Raw genomic sequence first — 23500 nt, 5'->3', positions numbered from 1 at the left:
CACAAACAGCATCATTCTATAACATTCTGCAGCACTCTGAGAAGCAGAAAATCATCCAAAGTGAAACTAAATACTGATATTTTTTGCACTTCCAACAAAGTATGCAACGTAACTAAGTGTGCTGTAATGAAACAAGTTAATTATATTGCGCCCATTTCAAACTGTGGACTAGGCAGAGTTTACGGTTTATGGTGCGGTATTTTAACTAATCACATTTACATTACTTTCTAATCCTATACTGTACAAATGCTTTGTATTAAAACAGGCCTAGGATCAGCTGGTCCTACTATGTGTATAAACCCATGGATTCATATTGTTTATATGAAAAGGTTGACATACCGTTTTTATGCTGTAGCAAGCTTCACTACCTTTCAGACCAGTGAATCTACTTCAGTTATCCAGTTAATGATCTAGTACTGGTAATTAAAACCTACTTGGTTCACAGCATAGATGTGTGACCAAGAAACCAAAGTAAAATCTGTATCCATTTTTGACAGCGAACAGAATATAAACCATCATTAAAATATATAAATATAATTGTTTCTTGGACATCAAAATGCTAAATTAAAATGACTAAAAGAGCATTGGCTAAACTTCAGCAAACATTCTACAGCATGAAAACCGCCTATAAATAAGATCATAAGCAGCTACAGTTTAAAAATGGCTAAAGGTTTATTAATTAAATTATTTGCAACTAATAATAAATATAAAACATATCTTTTTTTTAACCTGATGTTACTGATTCACAATATACCACGTACGCTGAATCTCAAATACATATTTGCCATTGCCCCCCACCTTGACAGAATATGACATTAAAAACAGCTTTATGTCAGTGGACTTTACCTTCAGAGAAGCTCTGTGACATTTGATTAGTGTATCATCAATTAACTGTGAAACCAATAGTGATCACTGAGTATAAATAAAAGTGGACCAGTGGAAATTTGCATATAATAATCAAGTTCAATTTTGGCCTCAAAATGTTCCTTTAACCCCTTGTGAGCTGCTCACAATCTTAAATACTTTAAATGAAAAGAAAACAAAATCCCTTACAATTATGTTGAGGCTTTGTTTGAAGCTTCAGCACTGTTTTGGACACACAATAATCTAAAATTACAGCTTAGGCATTTCTTTAATTTCCATTTAACTGAATGTTCGTAAAATGTTTTATGCAAGAAGCAATCTTCAAAAACTCTCCTCTTACTCTTGGGTATTGATGCATACTATGATTGTGATAATAATATTGAAAGGGAAAGTACTGCATAAGTCTTGCTCAATTTTGTGAACACAGTTAAATATTCTTCAAAAACATATTCCAGATCAGAATTCAACAGAGTTCTCTTGATCTAAGGAGCTTATTCCCCTCTGCAGCACCTGTTGTCTCAGCTTATATAATTGATCCATGTTTTTGGAACCTTGGAAGTGTTATATGTCAACGACATGTATGTGTTTGTGATTATTTTTATTGTTCTAGGGTTCATTTAGAATAAGAGACAGCTGTTAGAGACATTCTATTTAGAGAAAGTGATCAAAATAAAACACAGGGAGAACACACCACACTCCTCACAGACAGTCACCCAGAGCAGGAATCAAACCCACAACCTCCAGGTCCCTGGAGCTGTGTGACTGAGACACCACCTGCTGCTCCACCTTTACATATAAGCAGATGAATATGAAATGTGTACATGGAGCATTCATAAATTACTCAGGCTGTGCGAGCAAAAACAGGTGGTGGCCCATCACTTTATGCCAAACTACATAAGAAAATGTTCAAACAGAATATTCTGAAATGCAAAATTGAAACGAATGTAGGTCTTTCAACATTCTACAGTTCAGAATATCATTGAAATGTCAAAGACTCAGAATTTCAGTGGAAATCTGATGTGTAAAGACCAAGGGCAGAAAACACTGCTAAATATGTGGTATTTTTTTGAGAAACTATCATACCTTGATGAACAAAGCCTCATGGGCTCAGGAGTCATTTGGAACGTCACTGTAATTTGACACAGTCCTCAGATGCATTGGGAAATGCAACCTCAAACTGTACATTGCAAAGAGGAAGCCATATATTAATTTTGTTCTGTGGCCAGATGAGTCCATGTTTTGGCTTGTTTTTGGACGTAGGAATCTGTGTGAAGGGGCGGCACGGTGGTGCAGCAGGTAGGTGTCGCAGTCACACAGCTCCAGGGTCCTGGAGGTTGTGGGTTCGATTCCCGCTCCGGGTGACTGTCTGTGAGGAGTGTGGTGTGTTCTCTCTGTGTCCGCGTGGGTTTCCTCCGGGTGACTGTCTGTGAGGAGTGTGGTGTGTTCTCCCGGTGTCCGCATGAGTTTCCTCCGGGTGCTCCGGTTTCCTCCCACAGTCCAAAAACACACGTTGGTAGGTGGATTGGCGACTCAAATGTGTCCGTAGGTGTGTGTGTGTGTGTGTTGCCCTGTGAAGGACTGGTGCCCCCTCCAGGGTGTATTCCCACCTTGCGCCCAATGATTCCAGGTAGGCTCTGGACCCACCGCGACCCTGAACTGGATAAGGGTTACAGATAATGAATGAATGAATGAATCTGTGTAAAGTAGACCATACAGACTGTTATCAAGGTCCAAGGATCCATCAGAATCAGAATATGGCTGTAGAGACAGACTGTAGCCAGACTGTAGAGCGGCTCAAACAAAGTATTTCATTTTTAAAACTGCAACTACAATTAGTATCTTACAGATGATAAAAGTGGAATTAAAAGAAATGGTGACATGACCCAGTGAATAACATGTTTTTTTGGTTTTTTAAATTGTACTGAAGACATTGTAAATGTGTTACTAAAAATATTGATGTCATTAAAACACTGCAAACCTTTTTCTTTTGTCATTTTGTCTGTTAAATAAAGGTGGAAGTATATTAACAAGCTATTTTTTATTGCCCATTTAGAAAGTGTCCCAATTTTTTCTTGAAAAGGGGTTTGTATTCAGCAGAGTGGACACATTCTGACACATTCTACAATAGGTACGAGCATCCAATAATGGCCCAGCTTTAACAAGTAAAGATGGGCTGTGGCTCACCAGTTTGGGCTGAACGTCTCAAGTCAATTGTCTAAAAAAAAAATGTAAAAAGTGCATTCCTCAAAGCAAAGAATGTAGATGTTTCACTTTATATCACACATTATACTGTAAGAATATTCAGGAAATCAGGAGAAATCTTAGTCTGTTTGGGAATGGCTGTACAGCACTGTCGAATGTGAATGACTCTGAGCCCTTAGCATCGCATGAGTCATGCTACATTCATAAATATAGCAACATGTGCTCGGGTGAACTTGTACTGACAATTCAAGTCTATGACAGAAATCATATATTCTTGCTTTTGCTTTATTTATTGCAATTAATAAATCAAATAATGGACATTGGGGTATCTGCAGGCATTTTAAAAACGTGAGACCTCGGACCAAATTGACCTGGATTAGCTCTTACAGTTAAATGTTTAGCTCCCCCAGATTACAAATTCAGATTACAGATTCAGTATCACCATTCAAATCTAGCATTAGTTCATCTGGCTACATTTTGTTGTTTTCATGTCAGTTGTGCCTCTGTTCCAAACGCCAGGTTAAAATCAGCCAAATAATTTTGGTGAAATCAATTTCCAGAGATGCTTTCTTTCAATCCCTTTCATCTGTCCCGGTCTGTGCTATAAATAAAAGTATGTTCAGAGAAGAAGAAAATTGTTGACAGCATCTGAGGTTCAATATCCTCCTTTAACCTTTGTTTTCCACTTTCAATCTGAGGTCTCTCTATCTCACTTTTCCCACCACTGCCCCCACAACACACACACACTCCCACCTCCCTCTCTCTTTCTTTTTCTCTCATCTCCATGGCAACGGCAGCTAAGTAACCTTGCTGTCTAATCATGTTGCTGACAGTAAGATTTTGAGAACACTAGACCACGAGATAGATGAAGGGCAAGCGGATAAGTGCAGAATGGATATATGACCAAAAAGATGTATGAAGAAATAATGATCAGTTTGTAATGAGGTTAGTGGCAGTACAAAATATTAGACTTAACCAATATTAATTAACCAATAATTCAAACTTCTGACGATGCACCAGCTACTGGCCCCAAGATAATCGATCAAGAGTGTAAACTTTAGGGAAGCAAAAGGAAATATGGGAAGTCTACTGGAAAAATGTAGGAGGAGAGCAAAGAAGGATTCACTTTAGTGTAAATGTATCTTTGTACGATTATGATGAGACTTAAATCACAGACTTCTGGAAATTGAGTTTGTATTTCAGCGCATTTTTCTGTGTTTACAACATCTGGAAATTGTGCTTTTATTCAGGTGGAACTCTATAAATGTCAATTATTGAATAAATAAATAAATAAATAACAGACCCATGTGAGTGCTACATACGCTACATTTGATCAGTTGCAATGTAAAAGTGGAATGTTACTCAAACTAGGACTTTTTATGTAATGTCTATAAAGAGCTAAAAATACTTGGGCTCAGTTTCTTCTGAGTTATGAGACGAATGCAAAACAAACTTCTAAATATTCAGACGTTTGATGTCAATCGGTTTCAAAATACTAACAAAACTAAATCTGGAAAAAAAAGTGACGTAGACCTTCAGAGAAAACCTAGCTGATGTTTAAAGAGGAGCGTTATTTCACAACTCCATTAGCATCAGCCTTTTGTGACTCCCTGGAAAATCCCCATAGCAACCTCTAGTTTGAGAATATCAGATGTAGCATCTCTCTCTCTATTAAAGTGGTGGTGCAAAGTATGGGAGGAGCTGGGGAGTTCATAGCACGTTTCACAGCCGCCATTTTTTATTTTGGGTTTTTTAAGGGGCTGTTTTACAGGTTAAATGTTGTTGTTGTGGGTTTGTGTAGTGTGTGTGGTTGGGGCTTGGTGTGTAATGAGGTAAGGTGTTGTGCAAGTGTTTGCCATTAAGAAGAAGGGGGTTTGGGACGTCTGGTGCCACTGCATCACGCTAGGCAGCAAGCCAAAATTGCTGTTTGTTCCCTTGCTATCTTTTCTGTGACCTTGTAAAGGTCTGCCTCCAAATACACCCCAGTATCTTTCTCAGTGCAATTACTCATTGTACACTAAATGTCCACGTGAAAAATATTACTCACTTCTCACTCAACACATTTTTCTGAACTGATATCTGCTTTTGTGATTGTCCCCCTTCCTTCAGTAAAAGTTATCTTCTCTTCAAGGAAAGCTTTAGAGCTATTTAGGAGATTGCTGTGAGCGTTAGATTGAATTCTGCCATGTTGGCAACCTAACTCATCCCAAAGGTATTGGAGAGTGCTACATCACTCCAGAGAATGCAGTTCCACTGTTTCAGCTGAGGGCCTTATTGCCCCTCTAGCAAGCATTAAGCCTGGTGGCATTAAACTCTTGTGCAGCTGCTCCTGAGCTTCACTTTTCTGTGAAAATAATAAAAGCTGTAAATGCACAATGGAATGTTCTGCATCCAGTCGATGCACTTTAATCTTTCATTTAAATTCAGGGCAATCTGGGGGCATTTACATTTATACGTCATACAGCATTACACTGATAAACTGACTGAACTGATGAAGAAGAGGAAAACATGGACATACTTCCCATTGCATTTTTTGTTAACAAGGCCATGTGTAGCTATGCACAATGTACAAATGTAAGTGTGTTTGTGTGCATACAGGGAGAAGAGAGTAAAATCTGAATGAAAAGCCATAATGAAAAGCCTGTGTTGACCATAACCTGGGCCCATCAGAGAGTGCAACTGAGGGAACTGTAAAATTGGCAGGTTTTCTGTACGCACAGTGAAGCAACTGGAAGAAAAGCATGAGTCAGTCGGAAGGAGAGGATGAGTGTGCAGAAGGAGAGAGGAAATAATAAAGGCAGGGCAAGGCAAGATTTATACAAGTACTTATCTATATTAGTTCTTAGTGTCTTGCTATAATACTTAGTATTAGTATCTTGCTATATTTTTTGTTTTTTTAATATGAATTTCAGGCGGCACAGTGTCGCAGTAGGTAGTGTCACAGTCACACAGCTCCTGTCTGGGAGGAGTGTGGTGTGTTCTCTCTGTGTCTGTGTGGGTTTCCTCTGGGTGACTGTCTGTGAGGAGTGTGGTGTGTTCTCTCTGTGTCTGCGTGGGTTTCCTCCGGGTGACTGTCTGTGAGGAGTGTGGTGTGTTCTCTCTGTGTCTGCGTGGGTTTCCTCCGGGTGACTGTCTGTGAGGAGTGTGGTGTGTTCTCCCCGTGTCTGCGTGGGTTTCCTCCGGATGACTGTCTGTGAGACGTTTGGGGTATTCTCCCCGTGTCTGCGTGGGTTTCCTCCCACAGGAAAAACATGCATTGGTAGGTGAATTGGCTACTCAAAAGTGTCCGTAGCTGTGAGTGAATGTGTGAGGACTGGTGCCTCCGCCTTGCGCCCAGTGAACGGGATAATGAATTAACAATATACGTTTCATGGACCACAGTGAAACTGTATGTTTGAGGGAGAAAAAAAATTAGATGACTGGTCGTACATAGCTTGGATTCTTGTAAGTTTATATTCACTGTTACAATTACTACAGAAACTACACAGGTTTTTTTTTTTCAGAACTTTGTCTGTGTTTAAGCAGCGAGAATAAATCTGTAGTGAGTTTTCCATTCACTGAATTTTAGCGAATTATTAAAATGCGTATAAAAAACCTAAATATTTACGCTCGGGCGAGGTGGGGAAGTTAGAATATCGTTAATGTGCAAAAGTGTGATGGAACAAGGTTTTTGAATAAACAATAGGTGGGTTTCATTTGTTGTATTGTATGTTTATCATATGTTTTGTGTAATAAAGAAATATCTGCAGAAAAACAAACAAACAAACAAACAAAAAAAAACTAAGTTAGTTGTATTTCCATCCACTGCTCTTTTGCGAATAAATTTCAGAGGACGTAGGCCCCAGTGATCAGGGACGGCATTGAACTGAGGGACGTGGAGAGATCTGTGTGGGCTGTTTATATCAAAAAGCTTGATTTAATATTTATTTATCGGCCATCTGTGTCGTTTCTGTGGTACAGCGCTCGTTCTTAATGATTCGAGTGGAAAGTAAAATGCTGTGTGGTTTCTGACTTTTGTGCAGAGCTGCTGTACGTCTACAATATTCCACACATTTACTAAAACAAGAAGCTCGGGCGCTGGTGTGAAAACAGAGTGGTAAAGTTTGGAGAGGGGACATCTCTACCTTCAAATAAGTTTTAGTTTCTCTCCTCACACACACGAGACAGCACTGACACACCAGGCGTATTTTTGAAAAAACACAGGGATTTTCTTTTGACTTGAAGATCAATAGGTGAGCACTTAAACAGATAGAAACTACATTATGTTGAAAAGCAATTAACACCATACCACACTCTGTGGTGGGTGTAGAAATATAGTGCAGGCCCATTATCTCTCTCTCTGTTTTGTATAACGAGGAAATGTAAAAGATGAGTGAAAGAAAGCCCATTATTGCATCCAGTTTCCTATTTAAATCTATGGTAAACTCTTTACTAAAGAGATCTGAACTGGATATTTTGTTCAGAACGATACGTTTATTGACTGTGATGTCTGTGCATTAGAAATGATATTAATAACAATAAGAAGAAGAAGAAAAAAGGTTTAATTTACATAGCATCTTTCTCATATTCAAAAAGTATTGGTGTGAGAGGCAGATGGAAATATTGTGAAAAATGGTATGAAAAAAGATATAAGAGGTAAATAGAATTCTTTTGTTCATTTTGGCATTAGATGAAATTCTAATGGTTGAATATCGTACATTCTCAAGAGGAGGGAGGTTTTCAACTGGCACTTCAAAGAAAACAGAGGTGTGGTCATTTAAACGGGATTATATTAAAAGCATGGACCAGATTCTCAGCTTCTTTCACTGAATAGGTGAAAGACTTTCATCACTCAAAATTGTTCTGAAGGTAGTGTTGCCTTTGAGGCAGAACCAAAGTAATTGGTTACCAGGCAACAGGTGATGATGAGCATGATTAGCACACGTTGAGTGGAGATTTTCAAATACAGCACTATAAACTGGTAGAGCTCCGCCGAGGTCTCCCTGCTCTGGCTGCTGTCAGAAATGACTTTGGAAGAAATAACTGTGTGATATAATTTTCTTTTTTGGGGGCTGTTATAAAGATTCTGAAGAAGCACTGTCCTGCACATTTGAGTTATGACTCCTGCCTCAGAGGGAGCTGCAGAATGTTACAAAAGCAGATTGTAAAGAAGTACATTGTGCACACTTGATGTATGACTGCTGCCTCTGAAGAAGCTGCAGAACAACATAAAATAATGCGCTGCTTTCTCAGAGGCAGCAATCATGCGCTGTCTCATTTTGTCTTCAGAGGAAGCAGAGTAGTACTGAATGACATCCCGAAGGTCGTTCACACACAGCAGTCATAATTCAAATGTTCAGAATCTGCCTCAGAGGCAGCAGAGCATTTTAATATCTGCAGCTTCCTCAGAGGCCATTACGTTATTCTAAAAGGAAATGTAACTTGCACACATTACTTCCAGAGACATTTCTGGCAGTCAGTCAGAGCAGGCAAACACAGGGTTTTGGCTACCACCTTTTGGCTGGTAACAGTTACATTCGTTCTACCTCGAACGCAGCGCTACCTCGAGAGCCTGTTTGAATAGTGATTGACACAAGTTGGCAAAACGATTTCGAGTCTTAATGTTAGACTCAACACAAAGGAAAGATTCTAAATGAACACCAAGTTTACGAACCACTGCTGAAAACTGAACACTCCAACAATCACCTGAGTGTAATATCTGTAAAATTAAACCTTTGGGCCACTGACGATGAATGATCTAGCCAAGTGCCAGTATGTGCAGGATATAAAGAAAAAGGCTTAGGACTGATCCCTGAAAAACAGAATTATGTTCAACTACAGCATATATACGCACTCTCACATAAAGGCATTAGCATTTTTAGAATTAGCATCTAAACTGCTGCCCAGCCAAATAAACTAGTGTTATATGTATAAAAAGGCAACAAAACTCCATCTTTGTCCTCTAAAGGAAAGGAGAAAGAAAACAAACTTACAATGAACTTGAAACACTGGGTTTCTCAAAAACAAAAATAAAAATAGAAGATCTGCCACCAGATGTATTTGCTTAAGGCCAACTCTCACCTACACCCTACCTGGCTTCCTCTATTTAAACTCCACCTCAGGGAAAACCTCTCTACCACCCCTAGTGGATAGGAGGAAAACTAAAACAAAATATGGCACCAAACTATACAATCCTGGTAACCAGTTTGGTTAGAACCCACTAACACATCACCACCATGTCAGCGTCACTGCACTGCCCCGAATGATCCCCCACCCAAATCGTACCTGCCCTGTGGTGGTCCTGACCATTGAAGAACAGGGTGGAATGGGGATAAGAAAGCATGCAGAGATACAGGTGGTCTACAGTCTGTATGATCAGTGGAGCTGATGAAATTAATACAAGGGAGGTGTTTCTAAACCAATTCATGGCACTGACTATAATCAGTCACAGGAAGTGATTGGCATACGACATGACGTAGCATATTTCTGGCAACGGTTAAGTCAAATAATCAAGTACAACTACTGCTAAACCTAAGTGCTGAACCTATTTAAAATGCATAAAGATACTAGATTACTAGATATTAGTTATTCATTAGAATTATTTACACAGAAATTCCATATCAGTTGAATCCTTTATGTCTGAGCCTCTTTTACTCATTTTACTCATGGGTTCTGCCCATGTTTCCATTTGTCTTACTCTCACTGTAATTCTACCCAAGGAGATCTATAGGACTGCGTCACAGCGTGGGTAGAAAAGCTTCCATCGCAATCAATGCAGCTGCCCCCCCTCATGAATACTCTCCAAATAACCTTGTCTGGTGCTCCTGCTCTGATGCAGACAGTGTACAACTGGAGATTAACTGCTTTCTGAACACAGCCCCAAAAACCCTTCTCACTAAGCTGAGACGACAGAGGTATTTATCCATTCTATCAGTCTCCTTTATATCCATTCAATCTCCTTTATAGACATAATGTTCTTATCTGTCCATGCAAGGCTGGGGGAATCTAACAGAGCTTCTGTTCCAGAATCATATTCCTGTCTCTTTAAATCCCTGCCGACTGTGGCAGCCAATCAGGGAGGTGATGCTGCAACAAGGGTGTCCTTGCCAACGACCTTGTTGGAGAGAATGGGAGGGTGTTTGAGAATAAGGGAGGATGGGGTGGGGGGTTGTGGAGGTGTGTGCATTCCACAGCACTGGTTTACTGGTGGAAGGAATTCCCCATCCATGTTTCAGCTCTTCTTTTCTTTCCCTCTCTCACCCTCTCGTCTCTTCCCTCACTCCTTTTCTGCCTCAGTCTGCATAATTGTTGCATAATCTTCATGTAGAATATATAAGAGGGTGAAAAAAAGGAAAGGCACAGTGGTGGATGTGGTTTTCTCTCCTGTCTTTCTCTTTTCTCTCTCTCTCACACACACACACACACACACACAATACTGTACGCCTAGACGACATTGGCAGGCTGTCATTCCTGAGTAGAGCAAAGCTTGGGTATGTGCTTCACGATGTTTGGTTATATACAGGTCATAAAGGACATAAAGACAGACAAACACAACGACATGCACCGAATTAAATATAAATTATTTAAAGGTTGTTAAATAAATCAGTTATTAACATCAAGACATGTTAATGATAAAATGACTCTAGATCATTTGTAGTTGTGCAGACTGAAGCACAGCTGCTTACACATTGCATATTCCTATGTGTGTCTGTGAAATTAGCCCTTACATTCAAATATAGCGGGCGGCACTGTGGCGCAGCAGTTAGTGTCGCAGTCACACAGCTCCAGGGGCCGGAGGAGTGTGGTGTGTTCTCCCTGTGTCTGCGTGGGTTTCCTCCGGGTGACTGTCTGTGAGGAGTGTGGTGTGTTCTCCCTGTGTCTGCGTGGGTTTCCTCCGGGTGACTGTCTGTGAGGAGTGTGGTGTGTTCTCCCTGTGTCTGCGTGGGTTTCCTCCGGGTGACTGTCTGTGAGGAGTGTGGTGTGTTCTCCCTGTGTCTGTGTGGGTTTCCTCCGGGTGACTGTCTGTGAGGAGTGTGTTGTGTTCTCCGTGTCTGCGTGGGTTTCCTCCGGGTGACTGTCTGTGAGGAGTGTGGTGTGTTCTCTCTGTGTCTGCGTGGGTTTCCTCCGGGTGACTGTCTGTGAGGAGTGTGGTGTGTTCTCCCTGTGTCTGCGTGGGTTTCCTCCGGGTGACTGTCTGTGAGGAGTGTGGTGTGTTCTCCCTGTGTCTGCGTGGGTTTCCTCCAGGTGACTGTCTGTGAGGAGTGTGGTGTGTTCTCCCTGTGTCTGTGTGGGTTTCCTCCGGGTGACTGTCTGTGAGGAGTGTGGTGTGTTCTCCCTGTGTCTGCGTGGGTTTCCTCCGGGTGACTGTCTGTGAGGAGTGTGGTGTGTTCTCCCTGTGTCTGCGTGGGTTTCCTCCGGGTGACTGTCTGTGAGGAGTGTGGTGTGTTCTCCCTGTGTCTGTGTGGGTTTCCTCCGGGTGACTGTCTGTGAGGAGTGTGTTGTGTTCTCCGTGTCTGCGTGGGTTTCCTCCGGGTGACTGTCTGTGAGGAGTGTGGTGTGTTCTCTCTGTGTCTGCGTGGGTTTCCTCCGGGTGACTGTCTGTGAGGAGTGTGGTGTGTTCTCCCTGTGTCTGCGTGGGTTTCCTCCGGGTGACTGTCTGTGAGGAGTGTGGTGTGTTCTCCCTGTGTCTGCGTGGGTTTCCTCCGGGTGACTGTCTGTGAGGAGTGTGGTGTGTTCTCCCTGTGTCTGCGTGGGTTTCCTCCAGGTGACTGTCTGTGAGGAGTGTGGTGTGTTCTCCCTGTGTCTGTGTGGGTTTCCTCCGGGTGACTGTCTGTGAGGAGTGTGGTGTGTTCTCCCTGTGTCTGCGTGGGTTTCCTCCGGGTGACTGTCTGTGAGGAGTGTGGTGTGTTCTCCCTGTGTCTGCGTGGGTTTCCTCCAGGTGACTGTCTGTGAGGAGTGTGGTGTGTTCTCCCTGTGTCTGCGTGGGTTTCCTCCAGGTGACTGTCTGTGAGGAGTGTGGTGTGTTCTCTCTGTGTCTGCGTGGGTTTCCTCCGGGTGACTGTCTGTGAGGAGTGTGGTGTGTTCTCCCTGTGTCTGTGTGGGTTTCCTCCGGGTGACTGTCTGTGAGGAGTGTGGTGTGTTCTCCCTGTGTCTGCGTGGGTTTCCTCCAGGTGACTGTCTGTGAGGAGTGTGGTGTGTTCTCCCTGTGTCTGCGTGGGTTTCCTCCAGGTGACTGTCTGTGAGGAGTGTGGTGTGTTCTCTCTGTGTCTGCGTGGGTTTCCTCCGGGTGACTGTCTGTGAGGAGTGTGGTGTGTTCTCCCTGTGTCTGTGTGGGTTTCCTCCGGGTGACTGTCTGTGAGGAGTGTGGTGTGTTCTCCCTGTGTCTGCGTGGGTTTCCTCCGGGTGACTGTCTGTGAGGAGTGTGGTGTGTTCTCCCTGTGTCTGTGTGGGTTTCCTCCGGGTGACTGTCTGTGAGATGTGTACGGAATGTGTACGGAATGTGTACTGAATGTGTACGGAATGTGTACGGAATGTGTTTGGGAATAACTGGACCATTATGCTTCTGTTCCGTGTTGTTTTGAGGGAGATGTTTCTATCTGTGCTTGTGCATGAGGGAGTGAGTGTGATGAAAGAAAAGAACCTGTTATTCTCTGTTGAATCCAAAGAAAACATTGACATTTAATCCAAAATAATTCCATCACGGACTCTCATCTCTTCCGGCCCGCTGCGGTACACCAGCCTGGCTCCATTCACACAGAAATGAAAGGGGCAGAAAGGAGTGACCTGGTTTTGTCATTGAAAGAGGTCAGTCAATAATGTGCCCCGATCTAGCACTGCACAGCTCAGAGGTTTTATCTCAGACTGCAGCCCACCAATCAGCAACGGTGTTAGGCCTCATAATAACAGCACCCCGTCACTAATTATAACCGCTCACAGTTTAGTTCGCATTGGTGCTTCTATTTAAAAATAATAATCCCATCAAATGCATTTCTCTTCCCCTAAATGGAGTCGTCTCATCTGTGCAGCTGACAGCAGGAAGACTAAAACAGAGCCCTCTGAATTCAATCGTGGGCAGAGGATGACATTGTGTCTTTGACTGAAGCTCTGTAAATAAAATAAGTGCTTATCATTTCACAGTAAAAACTGGTCATTAATAACTTTAAATGAACTGCGCTATTTTTATTGCTTTATAAATAAAAGATCTTATTAAAATGATATTACCAGCTATTTTCAGCATCAGCATGACTCCAGGTTCTTTAAAGAGCTACAGAACAGTTGCCATCTCTACAGACTTTGATCATCAGCCATGTCATGAATGACACCAGTGTGTGTGTGTGTGTGAGTCAGAGCAAGAGGCAAGGTTTAATTTTAGAAAACACCTAACTCATCCCCATCACCATTTTACCCGTCAGATCTATAAATAACTACATCTCATTGGCTCGCTCTGTCACGCCCACAGGCACAGAGTGGAGGAAAGAACCAGCAAAGGAATGGACAGAGAGAAATGTGAAGAGGGGTACAAGGGAAAGAGGAGGGGAAGGGGGTGGGTGGTTGCTAGGTTACTGGACTGGTCACGTGACTGGAGATAACTGGTACTGGCACAGTCTCACTCACCACACATACACACACACACACACACACACACACACACACACACACAACAGCTTTCACCAACATTGGAATCTGCATCTGCAGCGTCTGAGCATCACAGTATGGCAGCATGTCCTCATTATGATAAACCAGTTTGGTAGTGCTTTTAAAAAATGTGTCTCTGTCTCTTTATGGTGAAAGATGCCGGGCCAGAGTTTATAAATCAGTCTAAATATTAATTTGGGGAAAATGGCTGCTGCTTGGAAGATTCAGGACTTGAACATTTCTGCCTGAAACACTCTAGTGTCCAAGGAGCCAATCACGGACAGGTTTGAGAACACGGGATCAGCTAGACTCCCTCCTCAAAGCTGGCTCTAAAGTGTGGCACAAATGAACAGACCAATACAAATGCTCCTAAAGTTACTAAAAACCATTTCAATTGGACTTCCATTGAAAGTTAAGGATTGTTCTATCTTCTAAAAAGTTACTATTTTGTAGTTAGATGTTTTTCTTTGGACAGAAATCATATGAAAAGTGTTTAAAAATTCCTGGTCTAATTACATAATGATAAATTGAAATTAAAATAACTTATTTCCAAAAGATTTAATGCACAGCTACATTATGTGTGTCCCATATTTTGTATTATTTATTATTTTTCAGAATTTTGTGTGGGTTTTACCTGACATTTTTTAAATCAGTTCTTAATCAGTTACATCATTGGTGTCAGGCTGGACATGCCAGTGTTAATGCAAGATAAATCAAAACTAAAATGTAACAATGTATCATTTTCTGCTTTGGTACACACCAAGAGAATCACACCACAAATTTAAATGTACATTCAGTAATGATTTAGAAATCACATGTGCCATTATATAAAATTGCTAATGTAGCTGGACAAAAGTTATTTCATCCATCCATTATCTGTAACCCTTATCCAGTTCAGGGTCGGGGAGGGTCCAGGGCCTACCTGGAATCATTGGGCGCAAGGCGGGAACACACCCTGGAGGGGGCACCAGTCCTTCACAGGGAAACACACACATTCACTCACACACTCACACCTACGGACACTTTTGAGTCTCCAATCCACCTACCAACGTGTGTTTTTGGACTGTGGGAGGAAACCGGAGCACCCGGAGGAAACCCACGCAGACACAGGGAGAACACACCACACTCCTCACAGACAGTCACCCGGAGGAAACCCACGCAGACACAGAGAGAACACACCAAACTCCTCACAGACAGTCACCCGGAGGAAACCCACGCAGACACAGGGAGAACACACCACACTCCTCACAGACAGTCACCCGGAGGAAACCCATGCAGACACAGGGAGAACACACCACACTCCTCACAGACAGTCACCCGGAGGAAACCCATGCAGACACAGGGAGAACACACCACACTCCTCACAGTCAGTCACCCGGAGCGGGATTCGAACCCACAACCTCCAGGTCCCTGGAGCTGTGTGACTGCTACCTGCTGCGCCACCGTGACGCCCACAAAAGTTATTTATTTAAAATTACTAGAGATGTGTACTGTATCTATAACCACATATAACTATTTTCATATGCAAATTACTCACACCTCCACTGCCTGAACGCCCCAAACATTTCACCCACAGTGGGTCAGTTTCCTACCGATGTTTTAACTGCCAGGAATTAGTGTCCTGGTGTTCACAGGGTGAAAATCTGTTTGTTTTTTTTTCATGCAGAAACACATGCTGTTTTAATAAATGCACAATGGTGTGAATAATGGCTATTCATAATTCTACGGTATTACTAAGTAAGATAGTATGAGGTTTTGGACACAGCATGAGGTTTAAGCATGGCAAATGTAGTCTGACAAGTAGGAGGTGCAAAGTAAGCAGTAAGCATCCATAGAGCAAACTGAACTATAAAGTGTAGGACTACAAATAGAGCCAGGATATCTATTGCTTTGTAAGTATAAAGCATGCAAAAAGAAAAAAAAAATCAAACATGTACTGTATATACAACCCCAATTCCAGTGAAGTTGGGATGTTGTGTAAAACAAATAAAAACAGAATACTATGATTTACAAATCTTTTTCAATCGAATACACAACAAAGACAAGATACTTAATGTTCAAACGCAAAACTTTATTTATTTATTTATCATTATTATTATTTTTTGCAAATATTCACTCATTTTGAATTTGAGGCCAGCAACACATTCCAAATGTGTTGGGACAGGGGCAACAAAAGACTGGGAAAGTTGAGGAATGCTCAGAAAACACCTGTTTGGATCATTCCACAGGTGAAGAGGTGAACTGGAAACTGGTGAGTGTCATGACTGGGTATAAAGGGAGCAAACAACTATAAAGTTTATCCGTTTGAACATTAAATATCTTGTCTTTGTATTGTATTCAATTGAGTATAGTTTGAAAGAGTTTCCTCCGGGTGACTGTCTGTGAGGAGTGTGGTGTGTTCTCTCTGTGTCTGCGTGGGTTTCCTCCGGGTGACTGTCTGTGAGGAGTGTGATGTGTTCTCTCTGTGTCTGCGTGGGTTTCCTCTGGGTGATTGTCTGTGAGGAGTGTGATGTGTTCTCTCTGTGTCTGCGTGGGTTTCCTCCGGGTGATTGTCTGTGAGGAGTGTGATGTGTTCTCTCTGTGTCTGCGTGGGTTTCCTCCGGGTGACTGTCTGTGAGGAGTGTGATGTGTTCTCTCTGTGTCTGTGTGGGTTTCCTCCGGGTGACTGTCTGTGAGGAGTGTGGTGTGTTCTCCCTGTGTCCGCATGGGTTTCCTCCAACACCAACAAACACACGTTGATAGGTGGATTGGCAACTCAAAAGTGTCCGTAGGTGAGAGTGTGTGTCGCCCTGTGAAGGACTAGTGCCCTCTCCAGGGCGTGTTCCTGCCTTGCGTCAAGTGATTCTGGGTAGGCTCTGGACCCAACCGCGACCTTAAATTGGATAAGTGGTTTCAGACAATGTATGAATTAACTAACTTTTTTTTCAGATATGGCCGAATTAGTTGAGTAGAGATACAACGTACGTGGAAATCACTGCCGCTGTCATGGTTGCAGGCAAATAAATGCCAGGGTCAAATTTGTGAACAGCTGGCGTCATTAGGATGTTGTTTCCATGGATAAATGTTTATAGCTGGGGACTAAGATTGGTCGCCCTCCGTAATTAATGACAAAATATTCCATGGCTTCACCTTAAAAAACTATACTCATGTTTAGGGCAAATCAATAAATCTTTGCTGGGCATTTTTCACTGGTTATCAATAGCCTGAGGGTTTTTCAACTTTGAAGTACATCACATCAACCCATGCAATAAAGAGTGATTTCCACATCTTCAGCAAACAATGCTGGCAATAAATGGAATGAAATTAAGCAGTCACACATGAGTTTAAGATCACCATTCCCAATGACAAGCATAGACTAGATGGAAATTAAACACTCTGCACTGGGCTGTGAAGCAGAGGAACTGCATGTTTGTAGTGATGTACCTTCACTCAATGTTTTTGGTTCACTTTTGCTATAAACAAGTACGACAGAGGTGCATTATTGTCACTAAAGGTACAAACTGTGAAAAAATTCCTGGTTTTAAAGTCCTATTGTGTTCCCTAATGGTACATTACATTCTCTTCTCTAGAAGAAGATTTGTATGATTTATGTAACATTTTATTACAGATATTTCAGAGCATTCCTAGATGAACAGTTTCCAGGAAAGTGGATTGGTTGTTGTGGGTCAGTTGAATCGCCCCCAAGGTCTTCCGATCTGACCCCTTAGACCTTTATCTTTGGGGTCATCTGAAGGCAATTGTCTATGCTGTGAAGATTCGAGACGTGCAGCACCTGAAACTACGGATACTGGAAGCCTGTGCTAGCATTTCTCCTGTGGTGTTGCTATCAGTGTGTGAAGAGTGGGAGAAGAGGGTTGCATTGACAATCAACACAATGGGCAGCACTTTGAACACATTTTATAAGTGGTCAGAAACTTGTAAATAACTCATGAAAGAATAAAGTTATGTTAAAACATACCATTGTTTTTCTTGTGAAATTCCCAATGAGTTTGATGTGTCACATCACCTTCTTCCCATTGAAAAAACAAAAGTTGGATCCAAAATGGCCGACATAAAAATGCCCGCCATGGTCACCACCCATCTTGAAAAGTTTCCCCCCTCCCATATACTAATGTGCCACAAACAGGAAGTTAATATCACCAACCATTCCCATTTTATCAATCTGTATCCATATAAATGGCCCACTCTGTATTGGTCAGTAAATATGTAGATTTGGCCTTGTAATGTGTACCACGTTATTGGGCGACACGGTGGTGCAGCAGGTAGTGTCGCAGTCACAGCTCCAGGTGGTTTGGTGTGGTCTCCCCGTGTCCGTGTAGGTTTCCTCCAGGTGCTCCTGTTTCCTCCCACGATCCAAAGAACACACGCTGGCAACTCGTGAGATTGTCCATAGGTGTGAATGTGTGTACCTAACCTCTCGAATGCCTCGTGTTGTAGTGCCAGTTCCAAAGCCCACATAAATAGGGAGGGTTGCATCAGGAAGGGCATCCGGCATAAAAACCGTGCCAGATCGATGGTGTGGATCGCAGGTGATCAGCTGTGGAGATCCCTGACGGGAGGGAGCAGCTGAAAGAAGAAGAATATGTGATACGTTATCGCTAATGTCACTGAAGGATTCTATTGTCTATTACCATGACACAGTACAGAGATATTTGGGATATTTTTAGCACTCTTTCTTCTCATGTTGACTGAACAATCTTCTGCATTATGTCTTCTACTGTGGTGTTGTTTTATTAGGTCTGGTTTTGCCTAGTGGGAAACACTGCAGCCCTTACTGGGAAGCACTTAGAGACTGGAATTTGATTCCTAATTTTGCCAGGATCACCAAACTATCAGTGGACATTGGGCTGATGAATACATTTAATAAATAACTGCTGTGTATCATTAGTTTGTGACATTATATAAAATATCTGTTGCATCTGGCTTTTAATATTCAACTCTATCCACAAATAAATAAATCAATCATCTGCGCACTCATTTTTCTAAACAACGCTGACCCTCGGTATCAAGGTCATGCTACAAGCAGAGACTTTATGAAATCTAATCTCCTAGTAGTCTTTTAAAAAATCAATCACCAACAGTTTGCAACAAACAAAACCTTTGCCCCCTTTGCCCTCAACGCCCTGAGACCAGGAGTGATTAATAACACTGTTCAGTGTTGTGTTTTAAATTATTCATCTCCTTCAGAAGATTGAATTAATCGACCTTTATTACACATCCAAAAGTTTGCAGACACAACCCGGTTTTTCTTCTGGAATAAGGTACATTATTGGTTGGAGGCTCTACTCTTCTGGGGAAGGATTAAAACTCACTGCTGAGGATCTGACTGAATGTAACCACAGTGCCTTAGTAAAGTCAGGTACAGATACTGATGTTGTTCCTGCACTCTGTAACTCAATGCTTTCTACTCCTCTAGCAAATGATTTGTGGAAACTCAATTCACAAAGCTTCCAAATAAACTGCTTGTTTGTTTTATGATGCATTTTGTAACTCTGTGGTTAGATGTGTGATATAATCTTGTTTTTTAACTCACAGCTGAGCTCTTGTTATTCCCAGATGTCTCCACTTCACAGTATCATTTACATGGCAGAACAAATAATCTCATTCGAAAGGTGTCATCTTATGACAGGACCACACTGAATATCACTGAGGTCCTCAGCACTCGTTCTACTTCCAATGTTCATCAATTACATGGGTTTCAAATGATTGTATGCTGATGTTTATGGACATATTAGCAATAAGTGTGGCTTGAATAAGTGAATTCCCCAGTATTTGTCTATGTAATGCCCTAAAGGTCTTTTTTTTTACATAGACTGTTACAATTAACACAAACGACTTAATTACAGGGCGGCACGGTGGAGCAGCAGGTGGTGTCAGTCACACAGTTCCAGGGACCTGGAGGTTGTGGGTTCGAGTCCCGCTTCGGGTGACTGTCTGTGAGGAGTGTGGTGTGTTCTCCCTGTGTCTGCGTGGGTTTCCTCCGGGTGACTGTCTGTGAGGAGTTGGTGTGTTCTCCCTGTGTCTGCGTGGGTTTCCTCCGGGTGACTGTCTGTGAGGAGTGTGGTGTGTTCTCTCTGTGTCTGCGTGGGTTTCCTCCGGGTGACTGTCTGTGAGGAGTGTGGTGTGTTCTCCCTGTGTCTGCGTGGGTTTCCTCCGGGTGACTGTCTGTGAGGAGTGTGGTGTGTTCTCCCTGTGTCTGTGTGGGTTTCCTCCGGGTGACTGTCTGTGAGGAGTGTGGTGTGTTCTCCCTGTGTCTGCGTGGGTTTCCTCCGGGTGACTGTCTGTGAGGAGTGTGGTGTGTTCTCTCTGTGTCTGTGTGGGTTTCCTCCGGGTGACTGTCTGTGAGGAGTGTGGTGTGTTCTCCCTGTGTCTGTGTGGGTTTCCTCCGGGTGACTGTCTGTGAGGAGTGTGGTGTGTTCTCCCTGTGTCTGCGTGGGTTTCCTCCGGGTGACTGTCTGTGAGGAGTGTGGTGTGTTCTTTCTGTGTCTGTGTGGGTTTCCTCCGGGTGACTGTCTGTGAGGAGTTGGTGTGTTCTCCCTGTGTCTGCGTAGGTTTCCTCCGGGTGACTGTCTGTGAGGAGTGTGGTGTGTTCTCTCTGTGTCTGCGTGGGTTTCCTCCGGGTGACTGTCTGTGAGGAGTGTGGTGTGTTCTCCCTGTGTCTGCGTGGGTTTCCTCCGGATGACTGTCTGTGAGGAGTTGGTGTGTTCTCCCTGTGTCTGCGTGGGTTTCCTCTGGGTGACTGTCTGTGAGGAGTGTGGTGTGTTCTCCCTGTGTCTGCATGGGTTTCCTCCGGTGACTGTCTGTGAGGAGTGTGGTGTGTTCTCTCTGTGTCTGCGTGGGTTTCCTCCGGGTGACTGTCTGTGAGGAGTGTGGTGTGTTCTCTCTGTGTCTGCGTGGGTTTCCTCCAGGTGACTGTCTGTGAGGAGTGTGGTGTGTTCTCTCTGTGTCTGCGTGGGTTTCCTCCGGGTGACTGTCTGTGAGGAGTGTGGTGTGTTCTCCCTGTGTCTGCGTGGGTTTCCTCCGGGTGACTGTCTGTGAGGAGTGCGGTGTGTTCTCTCTGTGTCTGCGTGGGTTTCCTCCGGGTGACTGTCTGTCTATATCCTCAATTGGATAAGCACTTACAGATAATAGATGGAGTAATGTCTGAGGAAATCATTACATAAATGTAATTTTTTGATGTTTGTCAAGATTTCCCTTTTAGGACCATTATGTTACATTAGGACCATTACATTGTTTTTATCATTCGCTTTCTACCATCTAAACACCACTCCCACTTTATTTCCCTTGACGTTTTAAGCCTAGCAGGACTTTCAGAAACCTAGTTTGTGGTTTGTTACATAAACCACTTCCCATAATAACTAGTCTGAGATTCAGAACCGGAAAGTAAGAAGTGCATTAGCTGCTCATCCATTTTAGAGATATTCTGAGGGAAAAGGTTTTGAGGCACTGGAGCGAGAGGAATGTCTGTGTGTGTGTGTGTTTGTGTGTGTGTGTTTCAGCAAGTGGGAGAGAGGGTGAAAGAGAGGGACAGAGGGACGAAATTTACCATAGAGAAAGTGTTCATGCTCCTCTGAGCATTCACCTTGACAAGCTCAGCTTACCAAACAAACCAAAGTAATTGGACGAGAGCCGAAATCACAGAGCATCCTCATTGGCTGAGTGGAGTCAGCCTGTTGCTAAGCTGTTTCCATGGAAATGGCTTATCAATGCCACCACCACATTGGGGAAATGGGGAGGGGGATGAATGGGGTATTCTCTATCCAGGATTGAATAGAGAAATATGGATGATATAGGCAAAGAGAGAGAGAGAGAGAGAGAGAGAGAGAGAGAGAGAGAATGAGGAGAAAGTAATGATGCTGAAAATCAGAAAGATGAAGTGAAAGGAAAGACAGTGTTCTTGTGTAGCACAGTGTGTGTGTGTGTGTGTGTGTGTATGGGGGGTAGTTTGTAATGTTTTGTGAGGTGGTTAGGTGGTTTGTATCCTAGTGGTTGCTATGTAGAAGCTAGACAGGTTCTATGGTATCCAAAGTGATTGCTAGGGTGTTGCTATACATATGCTATGCTACACCAGGTGGTTTCAAAGAAGATGTAATACCTTTGCTAATGTGTTTCTATGACATCGCTACAGTTGCTTATGTTGTCACTTGTCAATTGCAACAGAAAACATGGTAATTGTTAAAGTGTTATTAGGCTGTTGCTAGGTGGTTGCAGTGGTATCCAAGATAGTTGCTAATGTAGTTGCTATTCCAGGAAGTGTCTAAGGTGCTGCTATGGTGTCCCAGATGTTTTTTAAGGTGATTTGAGGATGTTGCCATAGAATTCAGTGCTTGCTTTGTATTCCATGTGGTTGCCAAGTTGTTGTTAAGTCCAGGTCATTGCGACGTTGTTGTTGTGGGTGTCTGTTTGCTTGTTGTGTATGTGCTGTTTGTGTGTGCAAGTGTGTATGTGGTGAGCGTGTGTGTGGTGTTTAGCTGGAATGTTTTGTAGAAGTAAAGTCAGATACAGTGTGTGTTGATCGTCCTCTAGTCCGTCATCGCTGCCCACAGGACATTTCTGGCGGGAGATTACTGATTTGAGGTATTCTCAATCCATATGCGGCAATAAGGGCTTTAAAAACTCCAGCAGTACTGATGTATCTGATCCACTCATACCAGCAGAACACACACTAACACACTGTAGCACTGAGAGTGATCCACCACCCAAATCATACCTGCTCTGTGGTGGTGAAAAGGTGCAAAGTGTATACAGACCAACATATGGGATCCAATCTGTAACTAAAGTGTAGATTTCATTTTCCAGCAGGACATGGCACCTGTCCACACTGCAAAAAGTATCAATACCTGGTTTAATAACCATAATATCACTGTGGTTGCTTGATTGACCAGCAAACTGTAGTAATTCATGCAAAAAGAGCCCCAACCAAGTATTGAGTGCATATATTATACATACTTTTCCGTAGGCCAACATTTTTGTATTAAAATTATTTTTATATTGGTCTTATATAATATTCATATTTTCTGAGATTAGGACTTTTGGGTTTTCATTGATCATCATTAAAATAAATAAAAATGAAATAGATCACTCTGTTTGTAATGAATCTATATGAGTTTTTGAATTGAATTATTGAAACAAATGAACATCTGGATGATATTATAATTCATTGAGACGCACCTGTACCTTAACCCACCCCTGAAAAGTAAAAACCTCCCTCTATTTCAACCCACTAAACTGCTGCATATACAGTTCAGCAGATTATGAACAGAGGGAAATATATGATTTGAGGACATCAGGAGTCATATTAGTCCAAATAAGGACTCTTTTCATGCGAAGAATCAGTAACATAAGAAACGGTGAAGTGACCTTGACAGACATCTCTGTAGCACGGCCCCCCGCACAATCTGCTTCGAGAATAAGGCGCTGCGTAGGATTATCTCACGTCCTTGTGGCGCTAGTGTCTATCGCTAGCGCGCCCTCTGCTGTTTGGGAAGTGCATTGAATTGGCTCCTGTATTTGCCTGTTTGCCTTCAGCATTGTTGTGCTTTGTGTTCAAGGCCTGTGAGTTTCAGGGCGACGAGAATCTTACTTTTATACTACAGCAACAAAGCCGTGTGATAGGAACATAAACTACACTGAGAGTAATACCTGGAAATGAATTGGCAGTGCGCCATCTAATGGCCCAAATATCACTAAATATGAATCCTACCAATGAGTCATGAAGCCATGTCTCAAGGTGTTAGCATGGGGACAACAATTAGGAAATAGAATCAGGAGAATGATATGGACGAGGAAACACCAGTTATTACTGACTGAAGGATACTGT

At 42.6% G+C, this 23500-nt stretch overlaps 1 protein-coding gene across 1 annotated transcript in view; it reads right to left on the bottom strand.

Moving 5' to 3' along the window:
• Nucleotides 1–9165, bottom strand: part of atp1a3a (ATPase Na+/K+ transporting subunit alpha 3a) — a 45891-nt gene extending 36726 nt beyond the window's left edge. Inside the window, exon 1 of the mRNA XM_066673665.1 lies at nucleotides 9039–9165. The gene's annotated coding sequence lies outside the window, so the exon portion shown is untranslated. The remainder of the gene's footprint in view (nucleotides 1–9038) is intronic.
• Nucleotides 9166–23500: the final 14335 nt, after the last annotated feature.

Source organism: Hoplias malabaricus, chromosome 6, assembly GCF_029633855.1.
Source record: "Hoplias malabaricus isolate fHopMal1 chromosome 6, fHopMal1.hap1, whole genome shotgun sequence".
In the NCBI taxonomy this organism is placed as follows: domain Eukaryota; kingdom Metazoa; phylum Chordata; class Actinopteri; order Characiformes; family Erythrinidae; genus Hoplias; species Hoplias malabaricus.
This window is presented reverse-complemented; position numbering and strand designations above follow the sequence as displayed.